The sequence below is a fragment of the Halichoerus grypus genome, chromosome 10 (assembly GCF_964656455.1).
Source record: "Halichoerus grypus chromosome 10, mHalGry1.hap1.1, whole genome shotgun sequence".
In the NCBI taxonomy this organism is placed as follows: Eukaryota; Metazoa; Chordata; class Mammalia; order Carnivora; family Phocidae; genus Halichoerus; species Halichoerus grypus.
In genome coordinates this window covers 103,947,598-103,974,861 of record NC_135721.1, presented here as the reverse complement: position 1 = coordinate 103,974,861, position 27,264 = coordinate 103,947,598, and the positions used below count along the sequence as shown (strand labels likewise).

The 27,264-nt window shown below is 40.0% G+C and overlaps 1 long non-coding RNA gene across 2 annotated transcripts in view; it reads right to left on the bottom strand.

The window, feature by feature from the left end:
* Positions 1 to 27,264, bottom strand: part of LOC144379258 (uncharacterized) — a 167,857-nt gene that overhangs the window by 119,944 nt on the left and 20,649 nt on the right. Inside the window, exons 2-3 of one of the 2 annotated variants that reach the window (XR_013441952.1) lie at positions 26,208 to 26,325; positions 19,242 to 19,299 (exon numbers count right to left, since the gene is read on the bottom strand). This is a non-coding gene — a long non-coding RNA (uncharacterized LOC144379258). Of the gene's footprint in view, positions 1 to 19,241; positions 19,300 to 26,207; positions 26,326 to 27,264 lie in introns of those variants that run through there. The other variant, XR_013441951.1, reaches the window with a different exon arrangement.

Here is a 27,264-nt window from a genome sequence, read left to right as displayed (position 1 = left end):
TTCTGGGGGAAGCCCCACATTGTAATTTGTTCAGGGCCTGGACCCTGGTAAAGGAAAATGGGGAATTCTGGGCGCAGATATCCAGGCAGCCAGAAGCCTCTGAAGCCCCCTCCCCTCCCCCACCCGGGGCGGTGAGCAGCTGCCAGCCCCCGCCTGATAACAAGCTTTCTGGAGCGGCTCTTCGCTGGGAGAGGAGTGTCTCTTGCAGCTCCAAAAACAGATTTTGCCATCTCATCCCCACATTTGCAGTCTCAAGTTGGCTTCTCGTGATTGGCCAGAACTTTTCCTCACTAGAAAGATGAGGAGAATCTGCCTCCTCCCACCAGCTGGGAGGAAACACTGTGCAGAAGCCAAGGTGCAATGGCTGTCCCACCCCCCTCTGATGGGGTACAGCGGAGTCAGGCAATGATGCCAGGGACCCCCCCCCCCAAGGGTCTCCACACTTGACCCTGGGAGCCGTGGCATCTGACAGGGCAGTTAACCTTGTACCTTTCATTCTGCAATTGGGGGTGTCATAATGGGTTCTTTGGCTTTCTGGAGCAAAAGGTTTCTCAAATTTAATTTTAAAAGTTGTCATCAGGACTGGCAGCTCGTGTACACAGCAGATGGTTGCTAATATGGTTCAAATTGGGGGCAATCAGAGCTTCCTGTCTGCCTACCCCCATTCACTCCCACATTACTGCACCACACTGATTCTTAGCCTCCTCCAGTGTGGAAAACTCTACCCTGAGAGATGCAGTCTTTTAGAGTGACCGACAGCACTTCAAGGCATTCCCCAGGGTTAAGGCTTAATTAGCTATTAATATCTCTAATGCAGCCGTTCTTTGCCTCGGCTGTTCATTAGAATCACCTAGAGAGTTTAAAGGAAGGGTGATGCCCAGGCCACACCTCAGACCAAGTAAATCACTATTTCTGGTGGTATTGTCGGAAAGTTCCCCCAGGTGACTACAGTGTGCTGTAAGATTGAAAACCACTGTTGTAATGGTAACTGCTGGTTTTGCCTGCCCACAACTGTTCTTCTTTCTAGTAAGAGCACCTGATATTCTTCTGGAAGCCCCATTCTCTCTGGATCCCCTCAATTTAGTAATGCTATCCCCACCATCACCTCCTGTACCGTGTTTTTCCTGGCCGGGGGGTGGGGGGGGTGGGGGTGGGGTAGGGGGTGGGTTAGGTAACAGGTCACCAGTTTGACCAAATAGCATGTTCCATTCCCCTGTAGAAAGTAAATGGTTCAGGCATGACATGTGACCCAAAGAGGTCCAGTGAGAATCAGCCTCAAGACTTTTGCTGAAACGAAGGGGACGGTCTCTTTGTGCTGCGATTATTCAGCAGAGAACAGAATGAGTCTTGGGCTCAGAGCAGCCATTTTTTGTCACCATATGGAGAAAGCCTGCCTGTAAATTAAGGAAACATGGAGGAAAAGAGAGATTAGTGATGGAGTGAAAGAGCCTGAAACCTAATTAAAACCATGCCCGAAGCCAGATACCCTTCAGTAGCAGAAACAAATTCTCCTTTTCACTCAAGCCAATTTGAGCTGAGTTTTCTATGATGTGCCACATCATAGCAGAATTAATCTGTTACATAACTAGATGTTACCTTGAAATGCAAAGAACAGGGTTCTGATCTGAATGAGCTTAGATATTCATGGTGAATGGTCCCAGGCACCTAAAGACAAGAGGATGCTGTCCACCTTCAAGGTTGGTGGCTCTCAAAACAGACAGGTGCTGAAACTAAAGACAGACATATCCCAGTCCATTGTTTTCTTTCGTAAACATCAGGAGTCATGAGTATCTCAGTCTTAACTAAATAAGAAGATGCTTGAGGCAGAAGTAGATAGGTCTGAGGGATAATGTGTGAATTAAATTTTAACCCTGTCTGCTAGAGCTTTTTATTTATTTATTTATTTATTTATTTATTTATTTATTTATTAAAGATTTTATTTATTTGACAGAGAGAGACACAGCGAGAGAGGGAACACAAGCAGGGGGAGTGGGAGAGGGAGAAGCAGGCTTCCCGCTGAGCAGGGAGCCCGATGCGGGGCTCGATCCCAGAACTCTGGGATCATGACCTGAGCTGAAGGCAGACGCTTACATGACTGAGCCACCCAGGCGCCCCTGCTAGAGCTTTTTAAATAGCCAATATGAGAATGATACAGGAAGTCATATGGCCAAACAAAAGCAGGCCACAGACCATCAAGACAAGGTACCAGATGCTTTCTTGGTCAGGGGCACTCTCCTGGAAAATGTACCCTCTGTCTGAAGGTACAAGTGGGAGCCAAGTCATTGACTCACTGAAATTTCAATTTGGAAGTCATATCAGTGAGCAATAGCTGCAAAATAAACTACCCCTAAACTTAGTGGCTTAAACAAATGATTTATCTGGCTCCTTATTCTGTAGGTCAGCACTTGGAGTTAGGGTCAGCTGGAGTGTTCTGGTCTCAGCTGGGCTCACTCTTGTATCTGCAGTTTCTGTTCAGCTAAGTGCCTGTTTCTGAAACTGGCTGGTTGTTGGTTGGGGCCATGGGTGACTGGGCCTTGTGTCTCTCATCCTTCGGCAGCCCAGCCTGGGCTTATTGACAGGGTGGAGGCAGGATTCCAAGAGTGAGAGGAAACTCACACAAGGAATCTTGAGATCTAGGTTTGGAACTTGCACATTGTCATTCTATTTGTCAAAGCAAGTCACAACTCCACTTTCTGACAGGATAAGTTGCAAAGTCCCATGGCAGTGAGCCAATGAGAACTCAGAGATGATGTGACCCAACCTTTCCCATTGACGGGCAGCCAGGGGGCTTATTCAAGTCCCCCTCTGACTATGGAGGATTAGTCTGGCCTCCACACTGATGCTGTGTCCACGCCAATGCTGTTTTCTACACTTCTTTTTTAGTTATTTCCCATATAATGTAGGTTTGCTTGACTCCTAGCAAAATCTCTGTGAAGTAACTAAGGCAGACAATGTCTATATTTGCTACTTAATAATTAAAGAAACAGATACTCTTATTCTCAAGGTCACCCATCAAATATATTGGGATTCTTTCTCTGGACCAGCTACTGGGACACAAGAGAAAATAGGGCAGACGTGTCTATCTGCACAAAGCATAGAGTTTACCATTTAAACGACAGGTCCAAGACCGTTCTGAACCAAGACCATCCTATTCTTCCTCTGGACATACTTCTCATCCCTAGTTGCTGTTATGGATCTCCTAAGGCTGGTCGGCATATCAAGCCAACTGTTTATATTTGTGATGGGAGCTATTTATGTTAATTTATGGAGTTGTCAGCCTACCCTCATTCCCTTTCCTACCCCTGCTATGGAGAATTTTCTCTTTGACTACTCAGCTTTGTTACCTCTCCCCTGGGGAATTGTCTTTCCTGGGTAGAGTCCCAGGCTTCTAGTGACAGCTGAATGTGGATAATGGGGAGAGCAAGTTGAGAAGAAGCAGGAGGAAAAGACCAAGAGAATGATGACACAGGGGAGTCATGTGTGGTGGGGCTTCAGAAAGAGCAGAGGTAGGGAATAGAAAGAAAGGGATTTAGAGAATAGGAAAGTCCAGAAAAGCTACAGGTTATATGAAAACTAGAGAGAAGAAAGAATTTTTTTAAATGCTATGCTGAGTTTAAGTTGGATCTCTTTTGTTTTGTTTTTCTTTCATATATGCAAGTAAAGTTTGCTCTACCTTTTATTTTGATAACTTTTGGTTACTAACTTTGTTGAGTTTTTTTTAATGTAACATTTTGGTAAGCTTAGACCACATGAAAACTGGAAGTTTTGCTGGGGCAAATTTAATTAAGAATTATTATGTCCCCTGGCAGGACAACCAAATTCTGTACCCTCACTAGATACATGGTCCAGATAAAAAAATCAGTCATCCTTTTCTTAAAAATGCAAAAACAAAGACAAAACAAAACCCCGCAAACTCCGTATTTCTTTCAGATTTCATTGATTTTTCCTTAATGATTTTTTTTTTCTGCTCCAAGATCCTAGTTAGGATGTCACATTCATTTAGCTTTTTTTTCTCTGGATTGTGACACTTGCTCAGACTCTCTCTCTCTTTTTTTTTTTTTTTGATAACCTTGACAGTTTTGAGGAGTCCTGGTCAAGTGTTTTGTAGAATGTCTTTCCATTTGTTTGGGGTTTTTTTCTCTCTCTTTTTTTTTTTTTTTCATAGTTAGGCTTGGGTTATGGATTTACAGAGGATGACCACAGAGGCAAAGTGGGATTTTTTAAAACACATCATATGAAGGGCCCATATGAATCAATATGACTTATCACCGATGATATTAACCTTGATGACCTGACTAAGGGAGTGTTTGCCAGGGTTCCCCACTGTAAAGGTACTTCTTTCTCCCTTTCCATAATCCTATTCTTTGGAAGCAAGTCACTCAGTATAATCCATCCTTTAGAGGTAGGACATTCTGCCTTTTACCACAGTAAAGAATTTTATTTCCTGGAATTTCTCTTCAAGTTAGGAATGGAAAAGGGCATAACTCTCCAAGTGTAATGTGCTGGGAATTCCCAGGTCCAGCACAGTGGGCAGGCATATCAGAGAGTCTGAAATGAGGAAATGGTAAGCCACATGATGCTGAAAGGGATGTGTGGAAAGGAAGGGAGAAAGTTTAGCAGTTGTTCTTCCTGGAGACTTGGGAGACAGGTACCTGGAGAGGATATTCCCAATGTTTTCTGGGCCACTCACTGTGAGAAGCCCCTGTACTGCATCTTTGAGGAAATGTATAGTAAAGATTTCCATTTGTCTCCAAGGCCTCAGAAGCCACACTGCTATCTTTTCCAGGCCAAGAGTGGACCACAACAGAGTCCTATCACACTTGGGTTGTATGGGCAAATGATAAATCAGGCTAGGTCTGGCCCTGAAGTGAGAAATACGTAGTCCAAAGACTAGATCAAGCCTATTGTGTAATTTCTTGACCCTCATGGAAGTTTTTAAACGGTCTCATGGAAGTAGGTTTTTGCAATAGCATTCCTTCCGGAGCTACTCCCCATTATTTATCTGAACATGCAAACGGTCAAGTGGCTGGTGGTGACATTTTTGTCCAAAGATTGGACTTTTGTGAATCTTGTATTCCTTGATTATTGTGACCCCTGTATTCTTTGATCATTGCTATTTACCAAAAATTTTATATATATATGTATATATATATGTATAAGTAGATAACAAACATATTTATATATACATGTATGTATATAATATGTATATTATATATAAAGTTATATATATATATCCCATAATTGTCTTATTATTTTTCTACCACAGAGAGAAAGATTGGTCCCCACTCAACAGCCTCTGAGTGGTTGCTTTGTGTTTGCTCTTTTCATCATGTACATCTGTATTAAAAGATAAAGCATCAGTAACTTCTACCCAGCAGTCCAGCATGTTGCAAGAAATGAAACGTAGGATCCATGAGTTTCCACAAAGAATATGCAAGCTTCCACTAGAAAGATTATTTCAGCGTTTAGGGAAGAAATAAACATGTTCTAACAAGAACCTTGCAGTCAGCAAAACAAGGTGTGTGGTAAATAGGTCCTTTCTTGGGAATTGGCAGAGCCCCAGGGTGTGTGCTGCTGGTGCATCCAAGGAGACCAATTAAATTAATAGTCTGGTAGGTATCCAAAGAGATCTTTGGCTGGGGGGCAGAAGCAAGACCCTAAACAGGTGCCACTTCCCACCATTTCTGGGCACAAAGTCTCATTTCCAGCCCAAGCGGAGGCAGTAGGAAGTGCAATAGTTCAACCAAGCTTTCTTTCATCTCAGCATCCTCTGTGTAGTAATAATGCAAGGAAATTTAGTTCATAAAGAAAAGAAATGCCCATAGTTTTTAAAGAACCAGTCCTAGTGATAAGCCTGGGATGGGCAAACATTCTCAGTGATTCAATTACTCTTAGACAGAGGCCAGTTTCCAAGTGACATTGTGTGCCACATGCAGCCTTTTTTTCGTTTTTTTCTGTGGGCTTATTAGAGTGAAGACATTTGCATGCTGTTTGTTATCCACTAATATCAATAAAGCCATCAGTGACAATGGAGCCAGCCATCTAGTGTTTGCCATCGGTGTGCTGGGAGACAGGTGTCCTTTCTTCTTCCATCTATGTTTTTACTGGTTTCTGAAACCATATTTGCTTTGAGAAGGAGCAAGGTTGGCAGCCTAGATGCTCATCTGAGTTAGTGTCTGAAATATGTTGGTCACCTAAATCTAGACTTCACGGAGGTCTCCAACTGGCTAATTCCTGGGCCCCCTGTGCTCCAGGTTAGCTTTTGTTTTGTTTTGTTTTATTTTATTTATTATTATGTTATTTTAATCACCATACATCACATCTTTAGTTTTTGATGTAGTGTTCCATGATTCATTGTTTGCGTATAACACCCAGTGCTCCATGTAGAACGTGCCCTCCTCCTTAATACCCATCACCGGGCTAACCATCCCCCCATCCCCCTCCCCTCTAGAACCCTCAGTTTGTTTCTCAGAGGCCATAGTCTTTCATGGTTCATCTCCCACTCCGATTTCCCCCCCTTCATTCTTCCCCTCCTGCTATCTTCTTCTTCTTCTTTTTTTTTTTAACATATAATGTATTATTTGTTTCAGAGGTACAGGTCTGTGATTCAACAGTCTTACACAATTCACAGCGCTCACCATAGCACTTACCCTCCCCAATGTCTATCACCCAGCCACCCCATCCCTCCCCCACACTCTAGCAACCCTCAGTTTGTTTCCTGAGATTAAGAATTCCTCATATCAGTGAGATCATATGATACATGTCTTTCTCTGATTGACTAATTTCGCTCAGCATAATACCCTCCAGTTCCATCCATGTTGTTGCAAATGGCAAGATTTCATTCCTTTTGATGGTTGCATAATAATATTCCATGGTATATATATACCATATCTTCTTTATCCATTCATCTTTTTTAAGACAGCTGAGAAATGATCAAACTCAGCAAGCTGCTTCTCTTGCATTAACAATAAAATAAATAGCGCTCCACAGGGAAACATAAAATTCTTTGTTTCAATATCAAAATCCAGAGCGGGGTGGGATATAAACCAGAGAAGAAGCCCATCCTTGGAAAAACCTATTCCAAGGCCAGAAGCAATCAGATCCTTAGCCAGGAGGAAGCACTGGTTGGGACAAATGCTGTGCTGCCCCAATAGTCTGGATGACAATGCTCTGCGAGACTAGGATGCCTCAGTCTTGGAAAGAATCTAAATTTCTATCAGATAAAAATGTCTATACCGGCCCATCCCCTTATTCTCACGGTGGTAGGGCTGAGTGCAGGATGGCTGTGCTTGCCACATTTGGCCTCATCAGCTGTCCCAACCAGCCTGTTTACCTCTCTCCATCCTGAATCCACAACGAATGGGCCCATAGGTGGGAAGGGAAAGGCAGAAAGTAACTCAATAACGCTATCATCTGAATCATTTCTAATGAACTGGTGTATTAACACTTGTCACTTAGTTTTAAAAAAAGACTTCTTATTATTTAAACTATATGACTCCTATCCATTTACAATTGTAATGAAACTAGCCTTCTTTAATTAAATTTTTTTAATTTAAAAGTAATACCTACTTATTGTAGAAAATATAGCTAACTATTACCCGTGATGCCAGCAGCCACAGAACAGTTCAATTTTATATGTGTATATGTAAATATGAATATATATGTATATATAGTTTTGCACCCCACTTAGTTAATTTAACAGTTTATTGTGAACATTTTGTCATGTCATGAAATATTTTTTAAGAACATGAATTTAATAGCTGTTTAATACTGCCCCCAAAGACATGTGCCAATTTTATTATTTGAGACATTTAGAGTTTTCCCATTTTTTCTGTAGTAAATAATGCTTAATATTTGCCTGCAGATTCCAAAGCACTAAGATTTTCTTTTTTTCTTATTTTTCTTTTTTTATTAGTTATGATAGTAAAATCAGAATTTTGGCACTGAACAAAGCCTTAGAAAAAATATCTCTCACTCTATTTTAAGGAACTGTACTTTGAGATTTTTTTTTAAAAAGATTTTATTTATTTATTTATTTGACAGAGAGACACACTAGAGAGGGAACACAAGCAGGGGGAGTGGGAGAGGGAGAAGCAGGCTTCCCGCGGAGAAGGGAGCCCGATGTGGGACTTGATCCCAGGACCCTGGGATCATGACCTGAGCCGAAAGCAGACACCTAACGACTGAGCCATCCAGGTGCCCACTTTGAGATGTTTTTAAAAGCACAGCAAATTAGATGGAATGATGAAACAAACATTAATTAATTATATCTCCTTCAGAATTTTAATTAAAGAAATTAGAATATAAAGCTGAAGCCTTGCTTATTCTATTTATCTCATCTTTTCCCCTTTCAAACTGACTGTCATAAATATGATGTATATCACCCAGTCCAGATTTTTATATTTTTGCCACATACATATGGGAAATATATAGAGTTTCTTTTTCATATGTTTAAATGTTATCAGACTGAATGCAATATTTTTCTATTTCTTTTTCCATTCAACATTTAAAAAAAATCTGTCTATGTTGATTCATATGATTCTAGTTCATTCATTGTAACTGCTGTATAGCATTCTATCATGTGAATATATAATCTGTTTATCCATTCCATTTTTCATAGCTCTTTAAGTTATTTCCGCATTTTCTCTAGTACAAACAGTGTTGCGATTTGTATGTGACTTTGTTCATATCTCGGCCATGTGCAAGGCCAGCATTCTTTCAGTATTTACCTGATGTATCAAATGCCTTTTCCATCAACCTTTCTGGGTCTTGTTACTTAAAGTGTACCTCTGGAAAGTAGCAAATAGATGGATTTTTTTAAACCAATATGATTGTCTGTACCTTTAATGTAATCTATTTGTATTATTATAATTACTGATATATTTGGACTTCTCTCTTCCATCTTATTTTGTGCATTCCGTTTTGGAGATTTTTCTTTGCTTCTTCTCCCTGTCCCTGAGTTTTGTTGGATCCATCTCCTTCGGCTTCTTTTATTGGTTGAGATGTCATATTTTATTTCTACTATTTTAGTGGTTAACCTTACAGGTTTAAGATGTATACTTAAAAAATCTCAAGTTTGGGGTGTCTGGGTGACTCAGTCGGTTAAGCATCCAACTCATGATTTTGTCTCAGGTCATGATCTCAGGGTTGTGAGATCAAGACCCATGTGGGACTCTGCGCTGGGCATGGAGTCTGCTTGAGAGTCTCTCTCTCCCTTTCCCTCTGCCCCTCTCGCACCTCTGCCCAACCCCAGTGTGCACTCTCTCAAAAAAAAAGGAAATCTCAAGTTAATTTGCATCTTTCTCCTTCTTCCAAACAGTACAATTCTTAGTAATGTGCTAACTCTGACCTCTTGCACTCATGCTGTTATTTTCTAGTACATTTGTTCTCGCATTTCTATGTGTTTGAAGTGGAAGGAGAGATTTCCTGGGTCAGGTCAACCTTCCATTGGAAGTCACAGAATAAAATTTCCAAGTATTGAATATTTGAAAATTTCTGGATAGATATGCACCAAAATATTGATAGTAATGATCTCAAAAATGGTATGATTAAAAGTGCCTTTTAATTCTTTTCTATGATTTTGTTTTTCTACATGTCCTCTTTTTTTCCATAATGAAAAAGTAGAAAGAGAGAAAGAAGAAAGACAGAAAGAAAAAGAAAAGAATGAAAGGAAAGTAACTTCCTTTACTGTTTTGTTTTCATTTGTACTGTGGTTTTCTTCTTCTTTTTTTTTAAGATTTTATTTTTAAGTAATCTCTACAACCAACGTGGGGCTCAGACTCACAACCCTGGGATCAAGAGTCACTATGCTCCACCCACTGAGCCAGCCAGGCACCTCCTTCTGTGGTTTTAATTTTAACTAATGATAGGTTACAGTTTTAAACTCACCAATAATGGATAGCTCAATTGTCCCCATGTATCAGTTATCTATTGACACAACAGTGCCACAAAACAAATGATCTCAAAACCCCAATAGCACACAACAATGAGCGTTTATTTTTCACACATCTGTATCTGCTGATCTTGGTCTGGCTTGCTCATATGACTGGTGTGGTAGAATAATGGTATCCAAAGGTGTCCATGTTCAAATCCCCAGGACCTGTGAATATATTACCTTACATGGCAAGAGGGACTTTGCAGATATGATCAAGTTAAGGATCTTGAGATGAAGAGATAATCTTTGATTATCTGGGTGGGCCTGATATAAACACAAGAGTCCTTATAGGAAGTCAGCAGGAGGTCATACAGGAGAGAAGATGCTATGCTGCTAGCTTTAAGATGGAGGAAGCATTCATGAGTCAAAGAAATATAGGCGACCTCTAAAAGCTGGAAAAGACAAGGAGATAGATTCTCCTCTGTGGCCTCCAGAAGGAAGGCAGCTCTGTGTACCCATTTTAGGCTTCTGACCTCCAGATCTATAATAATAAATTTGTGCTGTTTGAAGCCACTAAAATTGCGATAATTTGTTAGAGTGGCACTAGAGAACTAATACATCTTGAGATGTCTGGCTGTCAGATGATCTAAGATGACTTCAGCTGGGATGACCAGGGTGACTCAGCTCTCTTCCACAAACCCTTAAGCCTGGGCATGTTTTCATGATGGTGGCAGACACAAAAGTGCAAGCAAATGGAAGCACAGAAGGCCTTTTGTGACCTAGGCATAGAAGGGGGACATATCCCTTCAGCTTCATTCTATTTACTAAAGCAAGTCACATGTCCAACTCCAGATTCAGGGGTGTGGAAATAGACTATGCCCTAGACTCTACCTTGTTAGAAAGAGGAGTTATGAAGTCACGTGACAAATGACATGGATATAGGATGGGCAAAGAATTAGGGCAAATGATGCAATCTACCATAAGGAATTAAACAGTCACATTTGGTTAAATATTAAGTACTTCTAATTCCAGATGCTCTATCAAGATTATATCTCTTATTTCTCAGTTGGTCTCATAATCTGATCTACCCTTCTAATATGAGGTTTGGGTATAGGTAGAAGTTCACATTCTTCCCTAATGTAGTTCTCTGCTAAATCCCACTGACCTCAAATTTGGATATACCTCACCTTACCTGGCAAAACTCCGATCTTATTGCATCCAATGCTGATGGGTCTTATGTAATTCATGATGTTCTCTGGCTGAATTGTTCAACTTTTGGGGTCTTAGTGGTGATGCTCCTCCTCTGGGACATGGCAATGATTTCCATTCAAATTGATCTGGAGTGGCCCACCCTGCTACCCTCTACTACAAAATCACCACATCCTTTACTACAAGGATCCCCTTCATTCAGGTCACAAGGCAGCTACTTCAATTATCTTACGTGCCCCTCTGTCCCACACTCCCTGGGGTATACAGGAGATTCTGAATGCCTTACAAAGCATTCTCAGGCTAAAGCAGGTGGTATAAGCTTTCCTGATGATTAACCACATCATGCCATGTATTCTTCTTCTTTTTTTTTTAAAGATTTTATTTATTTATTTGAGAGAGAGAGACTGAGAGAGAGAGCACATGAGAGGGGGGAGGGTCGGGAGGGTCAGAGGGAGAAGCAGACTCCCTGCCGATCAGGGAGCCCGATGCGGGACTCAATCCAGGGACTCCAGGATCATGACCTGAGCCGAAGGCAGTCGCTTAACCAACTGAACCACCCAGGCGCCCTCATGCCATGTATTCTTGTCTATTTTGCTTTTACCTCTTCTTGTTGGCATAGGATTCTTCTAATAATCTTGAAATATTCCTAAGATATGTTCATTAAAATTGAGACATAATTCCCCCCACTCTGGCACTTCTCCAAAACAATATGGCTATTTCTCCCATTGTATTATCTCAGATACTTTTGGCTCTAAATAACAGAAAGTCTGACTCAAATTAGATTAGAGAAATAAAATTATTATGTCACAAAAGAAGAAGTCTAGCATTAGGGTTGTTTGGTTCAAGACCTCAGCAATATCACATTATCAGCTCTGATATGGGTTCTTTCCATCTCTTCACTCTGAGAGCCACACTGTTGACCTCATTCTAAAACTGGTTTCCTGCTAGCTCAGAAGTTGGCTGTAAATCATACTGGGAGCCTGCTTCCTCCATCACCAGTGGGAGAGAGAGGGAGAACACCTCTCTGTAATCTTGTATTAAAAAGTTTTCCCTTTTCATTGGACGAGCTCAAAACAAGTAAGAGTGGACAGAGGAATGGCTTGTGCTGATCGGTGAAAGCCTGAATTTCTGAACCAATTGCCATGAAGACGGTTGAGATTACCATAATTTGGTTCAATTAAAGCTCCACCCCTGTAACTGGAGGTGAGTTCAGTTTTCCTAGTCACACAGACTATGTGAAGTAAAGATGGACACCTAACAAAGTCTTCATTCTACCAGTAAGAAGATAAGCAGTTATGGATGTTTGTTCTCCCACAATAATGTTCCCTAAAAACATATTTCAAAAAGGTCTTTTTTTAAGATTTTATTTATTTATTTGAGAGAGAGAGAGAGAGCATGAGCAGGGAGAGGGGCAGAGGGAGAGGAAGAAGCAGACTCCCCTCTGAGCAGGGAGTCCCACCCAGGCTCCATCCCAGGACCCTGAGATCACAATCTGAGCCGAAGGTAGATGCCTAACTGACTGAGCCACAGAGGCAACCCACAAAAGGTTTTTTTTTTATATCTACTAGAAAGAACCAGTACATTCATATCTGATCTCTTGTCCTTCAGTTTCTCTCTCTCCCTTTCTCTTTTAGTAGTGAGAAACTTCCTACTCCTTTCTGTCTCATTGAAACTTCTCTTTAAATATACACTAAATTCTCTCTACCTCTAGCTCATTGTGAAACCCTGTGTTTAGACTCCAATTCCCCTTACCATGTAAAGGAAAGGTTTGAAATTTTAAAATTCCTTTTTTCTTTGTCAACAAAAGCTAGTTTTATAAACTGTCGTTTAGTAGACAGAGCCCCCTTTATAATGATGACCCTAACGTTTGTCTAGGGGGCATCTGCCATCCTCATGAAGATATAAATGCCAGTAAGCCAATGAGTAGAGTGTACTAAGGCAGCAAGACAGATTCAGAATGTATTATAGAGATATAGAAAAAAAAAAAAAACACAGAAAAACAAAAACCACATCACACTGCCTGCCTGATTTTTCCTCCAGGCAAAGAATATTAGACCCTTCAAATTTCAGACCATGTCAACTCTGTCCATGTTGCTTAACATCCAGTCCAAAAGACTTTTCCCAGTAATTCTCTAGTTCACCATTATAATGGCTTCCTTCCTAGAAATTATTAGAATTTGTAATTATCTATTTATAATTATGCCTATTTATTTCCTTGCTAGTTTATTTCCCATTTCCTGCACTAGAATGTAAGAAACATGAGGGTAGAGAGTTCAGGTATATCATTCACTACTTCATCTCCAACCTCTACCAGAGGACCTGGAACAAAAATAGACTTCCACTAGTTATTAGTTGGATGAATGAATGAATGAATGAATGAATTTTTCTCTTTCTAAATTGAACAACTCTTAATGGACCTTCAGATCCATTATCTTAGTGGATTCTCAGAATAAAGTTACTCTTTTCACCAGATAATAATAATGATAGCAGTATCTGGGTACAGAGATGTTAAGTGACTTGCTCAAAGACACACAGTAAGTGTTAATATGAATCTCAAACTCAGGTCTTCTGTCTCAAATTCTGTGCTCTCTCCATTCTGACCCATGCTTTAAAGTTCTCAAAGCTTAAGAACCACTTCAACAGGTACATATGGTAGAAAGCCCTCTCTAGTCAAAGAGAACAGAATGAGCAATGTTAGGGAGATAGGAGGCAACAGGGAGCATTCTGGGAGAACTGTGGTGCATTCTGGGAGCACTTTCCTATACCTAGCCCCATAAAATGCCTAGGGAGATGCAAGACTTTCCAGAGAGGAAGGGAGCTTTTTCCTGCCTGTGTTTGGCTGTAAACAACCACTACTGCCTCTAGCAATGCAGAGAAGCAAGTTCCCTGCATAGTAAGAGTCTGAATGGAGGGCACAGAATAGGAATCCCAAGGTGGAGAAGATTAAATTTAGCCTTTGTTTTCTTGGAATGTTCCCGGAGCTAGAGCTACTCGGGAACAAGGCCAGCAATCAGAGAGCAGGGCTTCTCCTTCAGCAAAGGGAAATATCCCAGGCCCTGCAGGCATGCCCCATTTCATGCTGAAGGATTGGCCAGGGCGGGTGTCTGTCAGGAGCTTGGGGAGCTGACCACAAATCAGGAGGGAAGCTGTCAGGACGAGCAATGCTGGCTTTTTCCTACCTTGGAAACCCCAAAGCCTCTAAAACCAGAGACCTGAGGCAGCTCTGATGCTGCAACAGCTGTACAACCTCATACGTGCTTGAAGAGCTTCCTCCCAATGTAAGATATGATAAACCTTATCTCCGAATAACCACTGGTAGGACCAGAGCCCATCCTTTAGCAGCCACTGTTCTCACTGACCCTTAATGAAAAGCTTTGCCAGAGGACTTGGGCTCTGTATTACCTTCCTAGGGCTGCCATAACAAAGCATTACAAACAGGAGGCTTAAAGCAACAGAAATGTATTGCCTCACAATTCTTGAGGTTAGAAGTCCAAAATCAAGGTGTTGGCAGGACCATGTTCCCTCTGAGACTCTGGATAGAATTTTTCCTCCCCTCTTTCTAGTTCCCAGTAGTGGCTGTTAATCCTTGGCATTTGTGAACTTATAGCTGTATCATACCAATACCTACCTTCATCCTTACATGGCATTCTCCCTGTGTGTCTCAGTCTTCATCTGGTGTTTTTCTCTTCTTATAAGAATAGTAGTTATATTTGGATTAGGGCCCACCCTAATAACTTTGTCTTAACTTGATTTCATCTGCAAAGATCCTATTTCCAAATAAGGTCCCATTCATAGGTACCAGGAGTTAGAATTTCTACATCTGTTGGTGGGACCCAATTCAACTTATCACAGGTTAGTATTATTATCTCCATTTTTTTAGAGGAGGAAACTGAGGCTCAGAAAAACCAAAAGAATTGTGTGATGTCACAGTGGTGAATCAGTTGCCTCGTGACCCCAGTTTTTTCCATGCCTCTCTGTATCTACATCTTTTGGTAGTGCCTTTCTACACTGACTCTGGGCTTAGCCATGTGACTTGCTTCAGACAATGGATAGAGCAAACATGATATAAGCAGAGGCTTGAAAAGTGCTTTTACATTAGGACTTGCCACTCTTGCATACTCTTTGAGCTCTGTGGTCATCATGTGAATAAGCTCAAACTAGGCCCGCTGGATAATGAGTGACCACATGGAGAGAGACCCCAATCATCCCAGTGTCACCATAATAAATCAGCCAGCATGAGCCAAACCTCCAGGTGACCACAGATGCATGAGCAAGCCCACCAAGATCAGGCAAGTTCAACCCAAATCACCAGAACCCATACCTGACCCACAGATTCATGATTAATCATGAATAAATGGTTATTGTTCTATGCAAAAAAAAAAAAATTGAGTGTGGTTTGTTATACTGAAAAAATTAACTGATATTGCCACAAAGATGGTAAACGGCAGAGCTAGTTGTGGTGAGGTGGTGGGAGGGAGCAGGTAGGGAAGGAAGTGTATTACTGAATCAGTTAGCTATTGCTATGCAAAAAACCACCCCAAAACTAAGTATCATAAAATAACAACCGTTATTTCTCATCAACCTGTGATTCTACTAGGAAGCTCTGCATCCTGGATCAGTCTCGATTGATCTTGGCAGGGCTTGCTCAGACATCAACTATCTGCTGCTAGATTGGTTATCAGCTGGCTGGTCTAAGGTGGCCTCAGCTGGGATGCCTTGGCTCTGCTCCATGTATCTCTCACATGCCTCCAGCAAGCTAGCTCAGACATGTCCTCTTGATGGTACAAGCGTCCAAGACAGAAAGTGAAGATGGGCATGCACTTTTCAGTAAGATGGCTATTATCTCATTAATCAAACACATCTCATGGCCAGGCCCAGAATCAGTGGGAAGGTCACTAACCAATGCTGTGGATAAAAAGAGGTATGGGGGCATCTGGGTACCTCAGTTGGTTAAGCATCTGACTTTGGCTCAGGTCATGATCTCAGGGTCCTGGGATTGAGCCATGTCAGGCTCCCTGCTTACCCCTCTCCCTCTGGCCCTCTCCCCTGCTTGTGTTCTCCCTCCCTCTCTCTCTCTCTCTCAAATAAATAAATAAAATCTTAAAAAAAATAAAGAGGCATGGAAATCTGTGTCTATTAATGCAATCAATATTCAATAACAAGCTAATAATCATGAAGCTGGACAGAGAACTGGGTTCTTAGAAGGAAGCAATAAGTCCCTAGTATTGACTAAGAAGAGAAGAAAATTTCCCAGAAGGCACAAGGGCAGATCCAATAAGAGCTAAGGTTTTCCAGAGTATGGTCTTGGGCCTTGAATGCCTTTGGACAGAGGTACAGCTGAACATTTCAGGGTTTCTATGACCTTATAATCACTACCACCCCTTGACTGTGAACATATTGTTATTTCCATGTCTCAAATTATAGGGTAAGAAATGCTCATTCTAAGGAAAAAACAGCAAATAATTCAAAAGTACATATGAAAAAATTATGGTGTGGCTTCTACCTCATTCCTCAGGGGTAGTCATTGCTCTCAATTTGGACAATTCTTTCCAGTCTTTCCCCTGCATATGTACTTTTTTGCATGTGACTTTCATGCATTATTGAGCAGCGCTGGGGTAATGAGGCCAACATTCTAGGCATCACTCTGACAGTCCAGAAAGCTAGCTTTTTCCTCCTTCTTGTCCAACCCTTGTGCTGTCCTTCCCTAACCAGAAAAATACTCCCCCTGCATGTTTGTGAAGCATAACACTAGAAAGTCAAATGTAGAAACACTAGGGGGAACAAAATGAGGTGAGAGAAAGAAAAAAAAAATCAAGAAATATCAGCAGGATAAAAAATGATAAAATGAAAAAAATCTGGAAAAATGCTGTGGAGATGCTCTGGTCTAGTATTTAATCTAAGGACCTAATGGAAGTACATCACATCCTGAATAAATATGGGTGATGAGCCCAGAGATTAGATACATCTTAATAATGAGCAGGCTAGGTGGGGCCTCACACCTCCCATTAAATGTTTGGTCCATTTTTAGTCTTATTAACTGGGCCATTTCAGTTTCAGAAGTTCCACTTCCACTGGTGCCTTTTACTTGAAAAGTGTATGTGTTTCAGCTAGCATTGGATTTGGGTGTAGATACATGTGACAGAATATGCAAAATAATGGTGCCTTAAGGAAGATAAAAGTTCATATTCCCCTCACATAAGGAGAATCTAGATTTAGATACCCAGGGCAGATTTGGCACTCCCTGATACCAAAGACCTAAACTCCTTTATCTTGTGGATCTATTATCCTTATCACATGGCCTCTACCTCATGGTCCAATCTAGCTCCTAAAATTCTAGCATCAACTCTGCATTCCAACCTGCACGGTGGAGGAAGGCAGTGAGGAAGGGTTGAGACTCTTTCTTTAAGGAAACTTCCCATCAGCCTCATACAACACTTCCTCTTATAGTGCCTTGGCCAAAATGTAGTCTTATGACCATCGTTAGCCACAAGGAAAACTGAGAAATATAGACTGTTCTCTGGGGAGGGATATGTGCCCAGTTAAAAAATAAGATGTTCTACTACTAAGTATGGAAGGCAAAGGGATACAGAGGGTCAACTAGTAATCTCAGACATATAAAGTCATCAAAATTCTCCTCCCTGAACCCTTTCAAGAAACTGAGTACATAAACACATATGATGTCTGGGCACCTCAAACTTGTTTTAAATATACAATTTGTTTTCTCCAAAGGAGGATAGAAGGAAAGTTGTCCAAGTTAAAGAATGCAGAAGATTTTAAATGATCGCAGTCCACTTGGTCTCCACCTCCCCAGAGGCCATCCCAACCCAGAGTCTTTCCCGTAGAACAGTGGGCAATGATCTCAATTTTTGTCTAGAGAGTCTTTGACTTTGAGGAAAGCAGTGCTCTCCTTACCTTCAAGTGACCAGTCTTCCCCAGGCTTTGCAATGAATGGGAAAAAGAAAGCCTGCCTTGTGTTAAGCAGAAGAGGTGGGCATGCTCTTGGATGTTTGGTGGAGTGCATAGAAAGACACAGGGAGGAGGACAGAAAGCTGAGAGTGAGTACCCCTTTGCATACTCCGCTCATTTGGAAACCACTGGAGAGAAAGAAAGATGCTTTGTGCTTGTAGTAAGTTCTCACTCTCAGCTTTCATTTTCCTAATGTATAAAACAGGGACAGTGAAACCAGACTCATAGGCTTATTAGAAGGGTTATTTGGAAAATCCTTGCTGAAGTTCCTGGCAAACTTCTCCACTTAATGTGTTCGAGTTCCTTTCTCCTCTTAGATATTCTTAGATTATCTAAAAAAGCATCTCATCTCCCTTTGGAATAAGATAATCTGATTGTAAGAACACATTTCCCAAGAAAACATGATGAGAAAAATTTGGCAAAGTGTCTAGAGCTGTAAAATGGTAGCCACTAGACATTAGTGGCTATTAAGCACTTGAAATGTGTCTACTATAATTAGGAACTGAATTTTTTATTTCATTTTAATTTATTTAAACTTACATTTAAAATCTAATATTGATTCAAGTATTAGAAAATGTTTATGCATGTATGGAGCAACTTGGGTATGTGAATCTCCTTTTTCAACCATAAATTTTATAAAATTGAAATACAAATCAAGGATTTCCTATGAAAATTTAACACTTGAATAAAGATGTGCTGTAAGTGTCAAATACCACATATTAAAGACTTACTACAAAAAAAGAGAATGTAAAATATTTCATTAATAATTTTTACATTAATAATTTTTATATTGATTACATATTTAAATGATATGTTGGATAAACAGAACACATCATAAAATTAATTTCATCTTTTTTTTTTTTTTTTAAAGATTTTATTTATTTATTTGACAGACAGAGACACAGCGAGAGAGGGAACACAAGCAGGGGGAGTGGGAGAGGGAGAAGCAGGCTTCCTGCTGAGCAGGGAGCCCGATGTAGGGCTCGATCCCAGGACCCTGGGATCATGACCTGAGCCAAAGGCAGACACTTAACGACTGAGCCACCCAGGGGCCCCTCATCTTTTTTTTTTTACTTCTTTAATGTGGTGAATAGAAAATTTAAAACTGCATAAATGACTTGCATTATATTTCTATTGGATAGTGCTTGGCAGAGGACAGCAAATAATTGGATTGAGTTTTCTTACCAGAGTGGCTGGTGATTTTGGCCTTGGTCAGACATTTCATTAATTAATTGAGCACCTATTCAGAGCTAGGGAGAAAGGAACAATTGAATCATAAACAAGCATATAAACCAACATTGTAAAATAAGACAATTACAAATAATTTTCATGAGTACAAGGAAAAAATATGTGCCATAATGATTAAGGGAATAATTATCCAGAGATGGGGGTGTTTCCTTAAATGAGAGAGCAGGCAGAGAAGGCCTCTAAGAGAAGGAACATCTGAGTTAAGACTTGAATGGTAAAGATGAGCTAGAAGTGCAACAATTTAGATGAGAGGAACATTTTACAGGAATATTAAATGATTGTGTTCAAGATCAGACAGCTACTCAAGAGTCAGACTAGGATTATATACTCAGATTGGTCAGTCCCCAGAGTCTCTGATCATAACCATTTGTGAAATGCTACTTTTCCCTCTGATAATAATACTGTCCTAGTTTTCTAAAGGGGCAAAATTATTGCCACTGACTAACTGCCCTTTTCCTACCCTGTTGTATAGAACCTATCTCATTATGTTACAAAACTGGCATTCCTCAGTTAGATTCCTAAGGGCAGGAATCAATACACATAGGTGTGTGGCATATCTTGGAGGAAAGTATCCTTTTCTACTCTTTTTAGCATTTTGATTTTCAATGACAAGGATAAATTACAAAGATTGCCAAAATGGTGGAAATTATTTCTGAGGAAAGGAGTTAAACAGATGTATCTTTCCAAAGCTATGACTTAATGGGGTCAGGCTAACAAGCTAGAGGGAATAGAAATGACCTAGTGAGAAAATAATGGTAATTCTGAGAGGTGGACAGTGTGGATTTTGGAGTAGGGGCCCAACCAGCACTATAGTCCCATGGGGAGTTATTAGATCTGGAAGACAAGCCATCCCTTGAAGCTTCTATAGACTGAAAAATTGATGTGATCCGATGCATTGGGTTACAGAATTTTATAGACAAAACTGATGAGGAGTACCACCTTTTTCTCAGACTCTGAGTCTCCCATATTTCTTTTGAACTCCTAGGGACTGCTGTGAAATTACAAATGTGTGGTGTGGAGCCATTTAAGCTACAGACCTTGCTTGATTTTTTTTTTTTTTTTTTATGCTGTAACTAAAAATCCAGAAATCTGGTTGGCCTTTGCTTTACTTCACAAAAGAAAATGACTAAAGAAATTCTTCATAGGTACCAGAACAAAGATGGAGGAAAATGACCCCAGTGTTGTGTGAAGAAGCATGGGGGGATATTGAGATTCACGGGTTTAGAGAAAGACAGACAGCTGTGTCAAAAGAATAATTCAAGTTAAAAAAAAAAAAACACCTCATTTTTGTGTAATAAGGGAAATTCTATATCTAACTTTGATCTCTCCTGTGGCTCCAGGCTTATAGACCCAATTGCCCACTTAGCATACAACCACCAACAGAAAAAATATCTCATGGTCATCCCAAATTGAACATGGCTAAAATAGAACTTTTGGGTTTTATGCCTAGTTTTTCCCACCTAGGGAAATGAGCACTATTTAATTGCTCAAGCCATACCTTCTGATATCAATTCTGTCATCAAGTACAGCTAATTCTACCTCCAAAATGTATTTAGAACTTCTTTTTAGCTTTTCATGTGTTCATTGGCCATTTTTTTTATTATGTTATGTTCATCACCATACAGTACATCATTAGTTTTTGATGTAGTGTTCCATGATTCATTGTTTGTGAAATTTAGAACTTTACTTTTTTCTATCTCCAGAATCATCCCCCCCCCCCAGTCCAAGCTGCCATCATTCTGAATGTCAACAACAGCCTCTGACCAAGTGTCTTGGCCTTTATTCTTGCTTCCCAAGTCATTCTTCAGGTAGCAGTCACAAGCCAACCCAGATCCAAGGGAGGTAACATTGACACCCAAGCTCTCAGTAAAAGGAATGTCAAAGAACTTGCGGCCATTTTTTTTTTAACTGCCACACTCACTCTTACAGAAATTGGTACCCATTGTAAAGTACTTCCTTTGGCATTCCCACTGCTTCTGGTCACATTCCCTGCCCAATGTGGAAAAAAAAAAAAGTCCACACCAACTGCATCTTTCCACAAAGTCCATTTTTTGCATGGTTTACCTACAAGAATTCAGCAAGCCTGTCTGCTTAGACTTTGAGGTGACTGACTCAGAGCAGCCCCTTACCTCTGTATTGTTAGCTCTTCAGTGAGCCTTTGGAAAATTCTTTAGTCTCTCTAGGGCTCAGTTTCCTGATGAATTAAGGGTCCTTATATCTCATCATCTCTAAGTGCCTTGCAATTCAGCCAACAATGTGAGAGTTCAGTCACTGACCATGCTCACACACTATAGATATATAGCTAATAATAATCTTTTATTTGCTTTAGTTATAGGAGATCTGCTTACATTTCATCTTTTCATAGAACATGATGCAAGTCTTCTGAAGATTTGAGCTGTTTTGCCATCCCTCCTCCCCAGCATCTCTAAATCATTTGAACCTACTTTAGATGGTGTGATGATTTCTATAGTTAATTTTCTAAAAGCTACTCTCTCTTTTTTGGCCCAGCCAATTTATCCCCATTCCAGTTTTCCAAGCAAGCCCCTATCTGATTTGGCCTTTTTTCCCCTGCAAGGTCTTCTTTTCTTTCTAACTGTTCCAATTTTTTCTTCAGTTGTCTTATTCAGAAGAACTTTATGTTAGCATAAATTTATAACAAAAAGCAATTTCCCCTCTGAATTTCTTCTGCTCTTGTGTTAAAAATACAATGCATGTTGATGTAGAAAACTGAATTCCTTTTACATTTAGGGGTTCATTTAAGCTAGGGTAAAAGACAAAATATATATTTTTTCAAAACTATTTAGATAAAAGTTGTTTAAATCCACTCTGATTGAACTGCTTATAAGGAGAAAAAAGATTATTTTGTTTATCCTCAAGCCTTTGTAAAGTACATCCTTTGGCATTCCCACTGCTTCTGGTCACATTCCCTGCCCAATGTGGAAAAAAAAAAAAGTACACACCAACTTTTCTAAATTTTGGTTCTGAGACATATGTGAATATATCACATATATGTAAATAAATATAACAAAAGTAAATTCTTATGAAAAGACATTTAGTATTTTTATACAAACTAAACAACTATCAGGTACTAATAATCAAGAGGGCTGAGGTAGCTTTAAAAAAAAAACTTTTTAGGGTGCCTGAGTGGCTCAGTTGGTTAAGTGTCTGCCTTTGACTCAGGTCATGATCCCAGGGTCCTGGGATCCCTGCTCAGCGGGGAGTCTGCTTCTCTCTCTGCCCCTCTTTCTGCTCGTTCTCTCTCTCTCTCTCTCTCACATGCTCTCTCTCTCAAATAAATAAATAAAATCTTAAAAAAACCTTTTTATGGCAGTATAACATATACATGGAAGATTACACAAATAATAAGTATATGACTTGAGGAACTTTTCACAAACTGAAAACATCCATGTAACCAGCCAAAGGATTGACTTTTTTCTTGCTAACGGATTCTCAGTGATGGGCTCTTGAGAAACTCCTGTATATAGTTGTCCTACATTGTTATTAATATTATCTAAGCATGAGGCTATTTTCTCCAACTAAAGTATACATTCAGTATGGTTTCTACAGTAGGACTATAGTTTGTACCTCATTTTTTCTACCACAGAGCTAGCTAAATGCCCTAAACTGAGGACAACTTCAACAAATGAATATGAGCTATATTCAGACTCAGTTTATTATACATTAATACATGCCAATTTCTTCTTTATATGCTTCTATTTCTTACTTCACCTGACTTTCTAAGTCTTTTTGCTGACCCCAACCTCACAGGCCAAATGGAATTTCTTAAGACTCTTCTTCATCTACACTTTCACTCTAGCTGAGCTCAGTTGTTTCCATGTTTTTAACTAATATCTATGTGCTGAAGACTCTCAAATTATAACCTATAATTTAGTCAATTAATGGCATTGATGGCCCCAATTAATGGCCTCTTGGTAGCCATACCTTTGCAATGTGACTTTACAACTGCTCCCATGATGAGGCAGAGTCTATTTCTCCACCTACTGAACTTGGGCTGGCCTTATAACTTTCTTTGGTAAATGGAATACTGGGGAAGTGATGATGTACCAATTGTGAACTTAAGGCTCTACTTATTCTTGGAATCCTCCCTCTATTATATGAGCAAGCCCAAGGAATCCCACTAAAGAATGAAAAACCACAGAGATCATTACACCAACTGACAATCAACCAACCCCAGCAGCAAACCACCTAGCCAACTCAGAGCTGACTACCGATGCATTAGGGAACCCAGGTGAGACCAAATAAGACTCCCTGCTTAATCCAAGATAATTTGCCAACCTGAAGAAATATAACAGGACAAATAGTTATTGTTTAAGCTGCTGACTTTTGGAGTGGTTTGTTACACAGCAATAGTTAACTAATATACCAGTTTAGACTTATATATAGACATACATTCAACTACCAGCCTGACAGCTCCATATAAATGGTCCATAGCCATCTTAAAAAAAAAAAAAAAAAAACCAAACAAGTCTACACTAAACTGTTGATTTTTACCCCAAGTACAAAACCTCCCCTTTCTAATCTTTTCCTCTTGGAAAGTAGTTCCACCATACAACCAGATATTCAAACACAAAATCTGGAAGATATCTTTAATTCTTCCTTTCTCTTACCTCTCACACCCAATCCATCAGCAAATCCTGTTGACTCTATTTTCTAAATTTATCTTAAATCTACACTTCTTTCCAGCACCTCTAACATCATTCTCCTAGTCTAAGCCTCTGCCATCTCTTGCCTATAGCACCACAGTAACCTCCTATCTGATCTTCCCCTCTCTACTGCTAAATCTTTCCAACCCCGTTTCACACAAAAGCTAGTTTTGACTTTAAAAATCCTATAATATTATGTCACTACTTAAAATTCCTCAAAGACTTCCCATTGGGATTAGAATCAAATCCACATTTCTTATCACGGCCTATGAAATCCTACATGACTAAGTCCCTGCCATTCTCTTGCTGCCCTCTCTTTAACTCACCACATCCCAGCCACACTGGCCTTCTTGCTTCTCCCAGAACAACCAAACTCCTCCCATCTCAAGGCTTTCATTCTTGCTGTTCTGTCTGTTACAAATCTCTTCGCTTGCTCCTTGTTCTTTACCTGATGGGCTCTATTACATCCTTCTCAGGTTAACTCTCATCACCTCTTGGAGGTCTTCTGTGCACTTGTTTTTTTCCATCAGCCCATCTGGTCCAGCTCATTGCAATTATTACAATTTCTTATTCTTGGTATATTTTCTTTCTTTCTTTCTTTTTTCTTTCCTTTCCTTCTTTCCTTCCTTCCTTCCTTCCTTCCTTCCTTCCTTCCTTCCTTCCTTCCTTCCTTTCCCTGTCTTTACTACCAGATCAGAAGTCCCATGAGGGCTGGAGATTGTCTTTACTTTGTTCATTTAATATCATCTGTGCTTACCACAATTTCTGTCCCACAATAGGCACTCAGTAAATATTAGTTGAAGAAATGAATTTAATACAATCCCTTCAATAACAATATCGGATAGGTTTTTATTACCCCCATTTTACAAATAAGAAACTTGAGGTCAAATATTATGTGTATAACCATTTTTCAGAGCAGATAGAAGAGATGGAAACATGGTAGCTAGTCTAATTTATTAGAGAAAGAGTCAGGGACTAGAACCAAATTAACCTATTGGGAACCTATACAGTGCCTAATCCTTAGTCCCTCAATTCCAGTGACTTGAAAACCAAGCAAGTGTGCACTTGTCAGGAGGGAGTATTGTAAAGGGATATGGAAAAAAAAATGTCCCAACTCACAATTAGTTGTTTCCCACCCTTGGACTATGGCTGCAGTTCCTAGAGTCACGTCCTCATGAAAATAAATCCAGATGTAAGAAGGAAGGGACAGACAATAATGGCATTTCCTCAGTACCTCCTTCTTAGCAGAGAGCAAAATATTTCCCAAAAGCCTCCAGCAGATTTTTAGTTATATTTTATTGACCATAATGTGGTTCTACTCCTACTTTTAGACAAATCACTTGCTAAGGAGACCAAGACTGCCACGTCTGGTCTGCATCCATCACCATTCATCACCTGGGCTAGGCTTCTTGCCACACAAATGCATCAAGATTTGGTATCCATGATAGAAGGGGAGAATGGAATTGATCATGCAAACAACAGCATTTGTTGAAGCAATTCAATTACCCTGTGTGGGTTTTTGTTGTTGTTGTTGTCCCACTTTATCCTAGAAAGTATAGGTGCCATAGATTTAGTCCATGGACTAGGAAACTCAGAGTTCAATCTCATGACATTGAAGGTCTGCAAGGTTACAGACTATTTTTCTCAGAAATTGATGAACCCATATGTTACACTCAAAGAATTTCAACGTCTCACCTCCTGGCAATGGATAAACTTAAATACCAGGCATAGTGAAACAAAACAAACAATATAATAAGGCACTGTTCTGATGATAAACCTAAAATTGTCCCAATAATAAATCCAACCCTGTTTTAAATTCAGTACTTGAAAAACAACCTAAATATGCTAATATCAAAATAAATCACTTTTGGCTAAATCTCAATGTTCCTTTCCTCATACAGACAACTTTTATTTTCCATAAAATTCAACCTGTGTGTTTCTGTTTCACTGGTGTGCTGAAAAGTATGTATAGACTAATAGAGGCAACTTTGGCCTGATGAAACCAGCCTTTCCCTGAGAATTGGGAGAGTGGATTCTAGTCTTGTTATATCCTAAAGATGGCTGAATGCAAGTCACTTCATTTCTTCTTCTGTGAAATGAAGAGATTAAGTAGACTGAGAGCTTTCTAAGTTCTAAAATTCTGTGATTATATTTGATATCCAAGTTGAAGCCAATTGGATAATTGATGTTATAACAAACAGTTCCCAAATTATAGTGGCTTAATACCATAAAAGCTTATTTCTCACATAATGGCCCAATTAGATTCATGAGGCTTTCCTGGTGTCTCCTCCAAGCAGTGTTTCAAAGCCCCAGCTCCATTCATTTCATGGTGCTACCATCCTCTGTATTTGGCTTTCATGATTTCTGTAAGAGAGAACATGAAGAATAAAACATGAGTTTTTATAGGAGACACGTCAATTTGGGCAGATGCATTGGCCAGAGTCTTGTCACATGGCCTCAGACTAAATAAAAGTGAGGCTGGGTACTGTAATGTAGCCTGTGAGACCAGAAAGAAGCAACAGGATTGGAGAGTATTGAGACAGTTTCTGCCATAAACATTTTTGGAAATATTTCTTTCTCTGAATTGCAAGTAATTAAGGGAAATATTAATCTCACTTTGAATATTTCCATATGTCACTGCTTATCCTGTGTTCCCAAGTACCTCATACTACTCTTGTGTTTTATCATGAATTAACTCTCTATATGTCTATGTCCCACTAGTTGCTGGTACTTCCTGAAAGAAGGACCTTGTGTACTTCCTCTCTATATACTCAGGGCTCAGCACAGTGGATGGCACTTATTAAAGATTGGAGATCCTGGGCAAATCAGAAAAAAGAAGATACCCCCAACTGCTTTGTCCTGATGTTGGTGGTCAGTGCTCACTCCCAAATAACTATATTGAGTAGGGGTGATTTATAAGGTTTGATTTTTGTGTCTCTATTGGGGGGGACATTAAATTGTTTGTTTAATACTTCAGAAAAGTTTGAGGAAAGAGCAATTGTCATTTCACAGGATGATGGGGAAGGTTTACTAAAATGAGGGTGGAAGAGGTAAAGCTATCAACTTTGAGCCCCATCAGTGTTGAGGAAAGATAATAATGGGAGTAAATAATGAGATGATTGTGTATTTGTGAGGCTCAGATCTTTTTCACCACAAGCTGGCAAGGCCTCCTCCCTGAACCCATGGCTTTACCAAGAGAAGGTATCAGGGCCACCACAATGACTGACATAATAATTCTGCTCTAGGACAATCACTGACTTTCCCTCCACCTGTCCTATAGTCTAACACTGTCACCCAGCAGGG